General features: G+C 49.3%; 1 long non-coding RNA gene across 2 annotated transcripts; it reads right to left on the bottom strand.

Moving 5' to 3' along the window:
• Positions 1–874: 874 nt before the first annotated feature.
• On the bottom strand, positions 875–9,924 carry LOC124096468 (uncharacterized). 2 transcript variants are annotated; one of them, XR_006852853.2, is made up of 4 exons: positions 3,684–9,924; positions 2,512–3,595; positions 1,520–1,645; positions 875–1,226 (listed from the first exon to the last, which is right to left on the bottom strand). It is a non-coding gene; the product is annotated as an uncharacterized LOC124096468 (long non-coding RNA). The 2 variants fall into 2 exon arrangements; XR_006852852.2 differs by having other exon boundaries at positions 2,512–9,895.
• Positions 9,925–10,543: the final 619 nt, after the last annotated feature.

The raw sequence follows: 10,543 nt of genomic DNA, 5'->3' as shown, positions 1-10,543 counted from the left end.
CAATGGTAGCTTTGTGAGGGGTCAACCTCTGCTGTGGTCTGAACATGTTCCTCCAAAGTTCACATGTAGGAAACTTGGTCCCCAATACAGCAGTGTTGAGAGGTGGGACCTTTGGGGGTGGTCAGGTCATGCAGATTCACGTATTTGAGGATGAATGAAGATTATCGCAGGAGTGGCTTTGCTACACAGGAGCTCTCTCTGGCACACTTCCTTGTCTTACCATGTGACGTCCCCCCTCCACGTCACAATGCAGCAAGAAGACACGGAGGCTGGCTTCATCCTCTCGAACTTCCCAGCCTCCAGAACCATGAGCCAAAGAGACTTCTGTTCTCTATGAATCACCTGCCCTGGTGTTTCGCTATAGCAGTTAAAGTGGATGAAGACCCCTCCTCCCTGTCTTGCCCGTTAGTCAGAGGGGGAGGATTAGACAGGGTCACAGCCAGCTCTGTCAGTCACCTCCAAAAGGTGCCACATTGCACATTCACAGATGCACAACAGGCCACCCAGGAAAAGTGAAATGAACAGGCCAACAAGCCCCTCATGTTGCTGGAGTTCAGCCCCAGACTTGGGGCTCGGCAGAGGAAGGAGTAGAGGGAGGCTCCCGCAGTCTCTGAGGGGCTCACGGCCTATGCGTGCTGCTCTTTGCCTGGAAGAGCCTCCCCACCCCCTACCCCGCCCTCAAGCTTGGACTTGAGCTGCTCCTCTGTGAACCCCCCACCACGGCAATGGTTTCTCCAACCTCTGCCCTTTTGCCCCCAACCCTGCCCTTCATGACAGTACCCAGTTTGGTGCCACCTTCCCCACCCCCAGCTCCTCCAGAAAGGATTAGAGATGTGGCCCCAACTGGAAAAGCCAGCTCTGGAACAAGCACCGTTTTATCTCAACCTTCCCTTTTTTTATTCCAAACATGGAATAGAGTTTTATCAGGCACATTTAATCATTGCTCTTCCTCCTCTTCTCCCATTACGACAAGGTGATTTAAGCCGCGTCCTTGGCAAGCTCCAACGAATGGGAATCAAAATTCAAGTCACTTTGCAGCAGCACATCCTAGAGTTTATTCCTTCTTACAGTGGTTCACTCAGCAGACCTTCCTAGAGCTCCTTCGGAGAGCAGGGACAGTGCCATGCTGCTGTAGGGTCACACAGTGGTCCCCAACTTCTGTGGCTGATGGTCTAATGGGAACTAGCTCACTGTGTCCTTGGCTGTCAGTCCATACATGGGACGGGCTATGACGAAGACATGAACAGAAAACTCTGGTAAAACAGATGACAGAGGCACTAATGGTCTGGAGATTTCAGGTAAGACTTCACAAAGAGGAAGTGACGTGTGAGCTGGGAAGAAAGAGAGAGATGTTCCAGGCAAAGGGGACAGCAGATGCAAATGCAAGGAGATAGGAAAAGGCACTGTGAATTCAGGACAGTGAGAAAAAGTTGGACATGCTTAGACGATCAGGCACACGGGCAGGAATATCACCCGTGAGACCAGGGAGGAAAATCAGGCTCTGATTTTGAAACATCACCTATGTTGCTGGAGGCAGCAGGGAGCTGGTTATGTCATTCTGTAGGAAGTTCCCTCTGGAAGCTAGCTGGAGGTTCGACCATTCTGGAGTGTGAAAGACACTCTACCGGGCATGGCATATTGGACCCTGGAGAGGAAAACGAACCTTTTATTTTCATTTATTTTTTATTTTTATTTTTATTTTTTGCAAACTACCTAAGGATCATTTAATTACTTTATTCGCACATGCATGCACATATGTGAACGCAGCAATACATCTGGCAGTCTTCTTTCGAAAGAGTTTAAAAAGAGTCATCAAATTCTCAAAAATACGGCTGTCAGAATTTTTCAGGTTAGAGGAATTGACTAAAATGGCATTGAATATATTGCAGAAATAATTACTTTTCCTTGGCATTTGACAAAAATGTTTGCTGAATTAATTGATGTATGAATTAGTAAAAAATACTTTTGGATAAAATCCTCTGAGGCAAAAAAAAAAATGTTAGAACAAGATTAGGACAGAAGAGGGGATTTATAATGGGAACGAACATTTTATTGTAAAGATCTGGTGAGTACAGATTAGACAGGCAGGAATAAGGACACTGAATCCCCCAAAGAGAGGATGGCACAAGTGTCCACACTTCTCTTCCCATACCCACAGCAGGGATTGCTGAGTAATCACATCATTTTTTCCTGCTGAGTCTGGTCTTGGTCACTGATTTTTTTTCCCCCAGCATGGAACTCAAGGTGGCCACCACCATTTAGCTGAGATGACACAATGAATGAAACAGGTTTTCTGTTCTTACCCCAGAGAAATAAAGCCTAACAAGCAACTTTAGCTAGGTAAGCTTAATGTAAAATTTCCAGAGAAATAATATTCAAAATAAACACAAAAAGTTGATAGGGAAGAATCAAGTTCTTAGCCTTCAGAAAGTGCAATTTAAAAGGGGGGGTATTGGCATTTGAGCCTACTTTTCCCACAACACAGCAGAATCATAGAGTAATTATTCTAACCCTGTCTCTCCACCATACATTTGGAAATTATAAGCAATTCCTGAGGCCTTGCCCCACAGGTTTTGCCTTCCAGTTTCCACTCGAACCTGCAGAAAGAGAAAGGTCGCAAAGTCTGATAAAAACAAGAAATCAAGTTTCTTGGGAAAGGGGCAGGGCAGCCTGGTCTGGCTCAACAAGGCAGCTGTGCCCCTGGCTGGGAAAGAGGTGAGACTCCATCTGACCTTGTTCCCTCCTTCCCTTCCCCAGTCAGGAATCCCAGAATGACAGCAGCACTCCAGTTCCTGAAAGGTCCCAGCTTTGTGCTCTTGCTCTCTCCCAGTGGCCTTAGCCTCCCACACTGGGCTTTGCTATGCCTTCCCTGTACTTGACCTCTTCCCAGGCCTATATTTCCTTCTCGCACCTCATAGACCCAACTAGGAAAGCTGAAGGAAAGAAACATTGACTTCTGGGGTCTCCATGATCAAACCTCTGATTTAGGACAGCCTGCAAGGTGCTTAGAAAAGGGGTCCCACTCGTTCCTCAAGTATGACTTCCCTTTCCTTGGCAGGGTACCACATATTATTACCTATTCACTTCCCTTCATCTCAGTGGGCAGAGCCCCAAGATGCTATGAGTGATCTCCAACAGGCTGAGAGTCCAACATCAGGCAGCGGACAGGAACCCAGCTCCCACACCTAACACCAGCCAGGGTCTAGTGGCCTGATACTCCCTGACCCACAAAGGAAACCCAATCAGAACCCCACAGAGGAAATCCTGCTAAGACCCCACCACGCCATGAATTAGGAAACTCATCCACTACGGCTCTCAGAACCGTAAGACATCCATGGGTCGAAGGTAAGGTCCTCGGCCAACTCAGGAATGAATCTGGAACCCCAGTCTCAGTTTCCCCCTCTGTAAAATGGGGACTCCAAGGCCAACTTTGCAGGCTTGTTAGGTAGATTGATGACTGTGTCCAGAAGGAGCCATCTCACAAGGTCGCTGGCACACAATAGGGGCTCAGCACCTGCTAGCTGTCATCAGAACCCTGACTCACCATCTCCAACTACAGACCAGGTCAAAGGACCTGGCCACCCAACCGTAGTCCCTGAAATGATAAGCAGATATTGTAGTGTTAGAATGGAAGGAACTGGGCCAAGCACCCTCCTGGGACACACCCACTGCCCAACACCTACCTCCTAGCCACCTGAGTTCTTCACAAGGTTTATCTTCCTCTTGGTGGGACTAACTCAGCCCCAGAACTTCACATCATCTTGGGAGGTTCCTACAAATCTGCCAAATACTCACACCAGCAATCCCAAGCTAAGGAAGGACACTCAGTAAATAACAAAAGCAGGACATCATGTGCCTGATGCCTGCTCCACCTTCCTCTCTCGTCAGCTTTGACCTTCTGCCAGACTCCCTGTGGACAGATCCATGCATGCCAGGGAGGGTGGGGAGGTTCTGGATTACCTCACCAAGGGCCCCCCAAGTGGCCATACCAGCAGCTCTTAGGGCCCCAAGGTCTCTGCTGCCCTAGCAGATGCCAAGCAGAACTGGCCAGAGGGTGTAGTGACCCCAAGCTGGCAAACAATTAGATACCCCTTAAATAATAACCTCCCCTGAATCCAGAGATCAGAGAGGACCTCGGATAGTCATCCTCAACCACTGCTCCACACTACGCAGCTTTGGCCCCAAACATACCCAGAAATCCAAAAGCCCATCAGTTAGTGGCCTTCCTCTCCTTTAGGAACCATCCTGGGCTCTGACCCACCACCTGAGAGATTGTGCCACAGCCCAAACAGCTTATCCAAGAAAGATCCTCCAACTTCATGAAACCTCCCTGAAGGCGACTTGGACAAACATCCCCTCCATGTTTTTGTGTCCCTTATAGATGGCTCTAGATGACTGCCCACCTGCCCACCACTCCAGGTTACTGAGGCCCTGAGATAACTCCCTTCCTAGAAACCCAGACCCACAAATACTGACCATTTTCTGGAGGATTCCAGGCCAGACTCCAGCCACGGCAGTCATCTCTCCTCATGATTTCCAGTGCTGAAAGGACAAAGGCTGTCCCTATGCAGCTCCAGAACGAAACAGGGAAGCCACCTGCCTGTGACATGAATATTTTTTTATTATTTTATTTTATTTTTTAATTTGTTCTAATTAGTTATACGTGACAGTAGAATGCATTTTGACACACTGTACACAAATGGAGCACAACTTCTCCTTCCTCTGGCTGAACATGGTGCAGAGTCACACCAGTGGTGTAATCATATATGTATATAGGGTAATAATCTCCGTCTCATTCCACCGTCCTTCCCATCTCCATACGGCCCCCAGTCCCCTCTGCACAATCCAAAGTTCCTTCATTCTTCCCTACCTCCCCCGCACTATGGATCAGCATCCGCTTATCACAGAGAACATTCTGCTTTTGGATTTGGGGGATTGACTTATTTCACTTAGCATGATGTTCTCTAGTTCCATTCTTTTACTGCAAATGCCATAATTTCATTCTTCTTTGAGGCCGAGTAATATATTCCATTGTATCTATGTATCACATTTTCTTTATCCATTCATCCACTGAAGGACATCTAGGTTGGTTCCATAGCTTACCTATTATGAATTGAGCTGCTATAAACATTGATCTGGCTGCATGTGACATGAATATTTAAAGAATTCGTAGTACCCTCTACCAACTTCTTTGACGACATGTTGAAAGATACAACAGATAGAGGCCCTCCAGCAAGGGAAGGAGGGAAGACTTGGCAACATACAGTAAGAGATGACCTACTAGCAGTGAGAAAGAATATTATTAATATTACTGACAATAGTCACTTATTGAGCACTTACTACATACCAAGTCCTGAATTCACACTTAGTATACATTATCGAGTTCTGCCCAGCCTATAAGAGGTTATCATCCCCAATTTACAGCTGAGGACACTGAGGCTCAGGGAAGACAATGACTGTGCAGATCCTCCACCAGTAAATAGAGAAAAGTAATGCATACCCATCTTTCTCTGGACTCCTAGCCCATCGCAGTGGTCACTATCCCCTCTGGTGTTGGACTGCAATCCTGGCCCTATTACTTCCTAGTTCCACCAGGCCTGGGACCATCTTCCCACCCCAATCTATTTCCTCAGTTGTAGGATGGGGAGGATTTCTTCTGCCACCCCATCTCCCTGAGGTGCTTAGGCATCCAAAGAGCTCAAGGCTGGAAAGCACTTTGTGAACTTCAAGGGATCATGGCTGACAGTGTCTCCCAACATTCCTGCCAAACTACATGGATTCCTCCAGTGGAGAACGATGCCCCTCTTGGCTCCATGCTCCTCTCTAAGTTCCTCCTCTTCTCCTTGGAAACACTTTCTGAAATCAACAAGGTGGGTGCTGAGCCCCAGCCATGCCAACTTCAGGTACCTGGAGTCCCAGGCCCTTCCTTAGCATCTGCCCCCATGGGACCCAGAGCAATCCCATGCCCAAAACACAGAACCAGGTTACCTAGGGCCCCAATGTGGGGAAATGTCATGATTTTTCCCATGTGAACAGTGACACGAGATATGAAAATAGAAAGAGACAGAGGGACTCCACCCCACTGACGATTGGTCCCACCGAGCTAAAAAGGAGCACAAAATTTCCAGACTGGGCAAGATCAACAAGGAATTGGCTTGTAAAAAGGCAAAGAGATGGCATTTTCTGGAGTTAATGGGACTAAAAATAGTGTGAGGTTTTCCACTCAGCTGCGGTGGTACTCCAGGATGTGGCTGTGAAGCATTTGTTACAACAGCTACTTGCACATTCAGAACCGTTCACAGTGACCAGCTCCCCACCCAACTGGGGACAGACTGCCACCTGTGCCCCTCCCTGGAATGCTTTTGTTCCCTTCGACCCTGGCAGAGTTGATTGTCCCATATTCTGAGTTCCAGAAACTTCCCCTAGCAGCGTTTCCAAATCCATTTACCCAAAGTACCCCCAACAGAAGAGGAGAATTGGCAATGGGGGGGCGGGGGAGATGTGAAGAACAGGAAGTGAGATCTGAGATTTACCTTTGGATGACCATGAATGTCCTCCAAATGTCAGTTTGGCCCTAAGAATTATTGAAAATATCTCACTCTACTCCCCCCCAAAAAGTTCAAGTTTGCTTTAATGCTTAAACATCAGCTTTCCCTCAATCTCACAGTTATACTGTCACTCCAAAAAGGAGGGTGTGCCATCAAGAGCCCCTTGGTTCAGGACTGCAGAGGTAATACAGTGCAAAGCGGAAGTCTTCACTGAGGACCCTGAGCTCAGAGCTCCTACAGCCGTTGAAGCAAATCATTCATACATCCATCAGTTCATTGACATTCAGTCGACAAGTAGAGGCTGAGCTTCTTCTAGATGCCTAGAGAGAAGAGCCCTGTCCTCCAAGGACTTGGTTTAATAGAGGAAACAAACAAGGAGACTGGGATCACATAACTCTGTGACGAGTGCTCCCACTGGGACTAGCCACAGGGGTTCTGGGAGCAGGGAGAGGAGGATCAGGAAATCCTTCCTGCCAGGCTACCGCAGAGAGTCCTGTGTCCTTGGGCAAGCCAGCCTACCTCTCAGTTTCCTCATCTGTTAAATAGTCATATGGTTTACATGGGGGTTAAATGAGTTCTAATTAAAGCAATGCAAAATGATGAAAATACACCTACTTCTTCCCGAGGGGTCAATAAATATTACATATTAAGCTGAAACCTGAAGAATAGAGGGAATTGGGAGGTGGGGTGAAAGGAGATAAAGGAGAGAAGAGTGTGTTCCAAAGAGGGGGAACAATCTGTTTAAGAACAAATAGTCAATAAATATTTCTTGAACAAACACATCCTTTAAAGAGAAGTGAGAGTAATGCGATCTTGATAAGCCACACCCTTTACCTATTGTTCCCTGGAACCTGTGCGTAGGTGGTACAGAGTGGCACCTGAGCCCGGTATCCACAGGTAAGCCTGCCACATTTTCCTAAGCAAAGTGCCAAATCCTTAGGGGCAGACATTAAACCTTTCCCCTCATAGGATCCCACAGCCCTGAGCCAGCGTGACTACAGCCTCTTATTCTTTGATCCCCCAAAGTTGACCAGTTGTCCCCTCTCCTCTCTCTTTGTATTATTTCACCATCACCTTCCTCCTGAGGAAAGATCTTGGCCAAGACCACTGGAGAGAATATCCCACCTCATGAAATGACCTAAGACCCGCAGCCTGGAGCCAAGGAGCCCTGGACTTAAATCCAGGTCCTAGTTCTGCCAGCTGGCAGCTCTGAACCCAGGGGTGAGTCACCTGGTACCCAGGGCAGACTGCTCACTGGGCCTCTCTGAGGAGCAGACCTCAGGGGTTCTGATGGCCACCCATCCTGGTTCTTACTGCATGAGAAGTTTCCTGGGATTTGAGAGTTGCCATGCCACAAGGAAAGTGTGAGGCAGAGAAGTTGGTCACCCTCTGAGGTGGCCCTGAGAATCCATCCTCGCCCTCCATCTTGTTTCTCCTCTCCCATGTTCTGTCCCCTTTTTTCCGCAGACCTGAGTCACAAGTCAGCATGGAGCAACATCACAGGAGATCAGTGTCTCAGCTGACCCACGGGTCTGTGCCCATGCAGAAGGCAAAGGAGGAGAGGAACCAGCCACCGTGACAGAACGCACTCGAGGTTGGAGTCATTCCTCTGTCTGAGGTGGGAGGACTGGACCAGAAGCTCTCAGGAATTTCATGTAGGGCCCAAACCAGCCCAGCCAGCATGTTCCCAGGGCCAGGTTAGGAGAAGCTGGTCCACTCTGCTGTTTAAGAACAGGTTGGTGGAAATGACGACCCCTGGGGTGCCAAGCCAACTGCTCTTCTCTGCAGGGGTTCATTGAGACCTGATGCTGGCCCACTAGGCAGAGTGGGTCAGAGACTGAAGAGGTGCTCTCAGTTGGGCCCCAACCCCATGCACGCTGGGAAATCCAGGAGAGTCCCCAGGGGCCTCTGCTCAGCTCCCCAGGGTGTACCCCGCCTTAGGGATGGCAGCAGGTCTCTGCCATCCCATCAGAGAGACATTTTGTGTTTTCAGTTCCCAATCCCCACTTACGCACTGGTCAGGGCTGGAATGCCAGGCTATATTAGGTCATCCCAAGTCAGGCCTGCTGTGCTTTCTCATTAGCCATATCCCATCATATTTTTAGGGGCAGCAGACACAGACAAAGCTAGACGGTGAATTTTCTTCCTGAGTACCCACACACCACCTCCATAAAAATATCACACTCGGAGGTCCAAGAGCCCCCATAAGTTCCTTCCACAGTCTGGAAAGGAACCAGCTCAGAGACAGCTGATTGTATGAGCCTGAGGCAAGGAGGGATCAGGGTCACCTACTGTTTTCCACCCCCTGTAGCCACCTACACCCACCAGCCCACAGCTCTGCTGACCAGCTGGTTTCTTGTGGCTCAGGGTTAGAAGACAAAGATCTAAGACTCTTGTGGGGACCCAACTGTCATCCTTCCTGCCCCTCCCCATCCCTCTGGATGCACAGTAACTCAGCACGTGGTTTTGTGCTCTGTCGCCTGCCATATCCATCTCACTATGGCAGGGAACAGACTTTCCCAGGAAGCAGAAGGAGGAGCAGGATACCCATTTCACAAATGAGGAAGAAAGGACAGATGAGAAGATCAAATCATGGAGACAGTAAGTGGGAGGATGAGCACCTCTTTGATGGCCCCAGGGGCTAGGCTCAGGGGCCAGGCCTAGCTGGCCATGGCAGTCGATGCACTTAATAGCCAAAGAGGAGCTGTTGAGCAAGGGCTTCCTTTCTCCCAAAGTATAGTCCTGGGAGGGAGCAGTCCTGGAAGCTCCCCTGTACATACATCTCTTCCTCCCCAGCCTTCCTGGGGAAGGCAGCATCCACAGGGCTGGGAGCTGGGCAGGGGAGAAACCAGAAGTGTCTCCAGGGACTTTCCACTTGTTCTCTCTCCCCCGATTCCTGTCCAGTCTTCCTCCCTTCTCCCTCCTCACCACCCCCTCTCTCTCACACATACATACACACGCACAGAAACACACATACGCACACACACACACACACATACACGCACACACAGGCACATCTGGGACCCAGGCATGCGGGGACCAGTTCTAGATGTCATCCTTGATTTTTACTCAAGAAGGGCAAGGAAGGGTAAGTCCTCTGGTCACAGCTTTTGGGTCATCGGCCCCTCCAAGTCCTTTAAACCCATGGGTCAGGACACAGACCACCTTACAGGTGGGCTGATCAGCAGGACACTAGACCAGCAGGACAATTCCCCTTATCTAAGTCACTGTCACTCCTGCTTCCAAGTCTCCAGCTCCGTCTCAAGCAGTGAGGTCAGGCTCACTCTACTTACTGACAGCTCCACACAGCTAATGAGAGGAGGACGTGCCTCAGACGAAGGAGCAGGGCTCTAGCCTCCTTTCACTGGCCACATCCGCATTTTCCTGACCACACTTCCCCCCTCCGCCCCTCCCACACCCAACTTTTACCCACACAAACTTATACCGGCTGGCCACACCCTTCCCCAGGACAGTAAAGGCCCCAGGGTCAATAAGGCCACACCAAGCACCCTCTACAGGCAGGGGAACTATGCTTGACTCCAGGTGGGGAGTGGGGGAGGGGGTAATGGAGAGGTCAGGCACTGAGTGGACCAGCCCAGCAGTTTCAGGCTAGAAAAGAAAGGTGTGTACAGACCAACAGAAAGAGAAAGAAAGGAGAAGAGAGGAGAGGGGAGGGGAGGGGAGAGGAAAGGAAGAGAGGAAGGAAGGGAGGGAGACAAGAAAAATCAAATAAAGGGTAAGACAAAGAGCTAGAATACATTCCCCTAAATGGTGTGATTAAGAATCCCAGGAAGAGTGTAAACGGGAAATGATCATGGAGACATTTGGGGAGCTGGTGACATCCAGCTGGCCTTAGAGAGCCAGGAGGAGTGAGGTCCCCAGTTAAGCCTCTTCCTCCAGGTTCCACGTGGAACAAAGGTCAGCAGAGCCCAGGGCTCCACACTGCTGCTCTGGACAGAGACACACACATAGCTGACTCAGAGATTTTGGGCCCT

The sequence above is a fragment of the Marmota monax genome, unplaced genomic scaffold (genome assembly GCF_021218885.2).
Source record: "Marmota monax isolate L192 unplaced genomic scaffold, Marmota_monax_Labrador192_F-V1.1 WCK01_AAM20220418_F8-fsc00004, whole genome shotgun sequence".
NCBI lineage: Eukaryota > Metazoa > Chordata > Mammalia > Rodentia > Sciuridae > Marmota > Marmota monax.
This window is presented reverse-complemented; position numbering and strand designations above follow the sequence as displayed.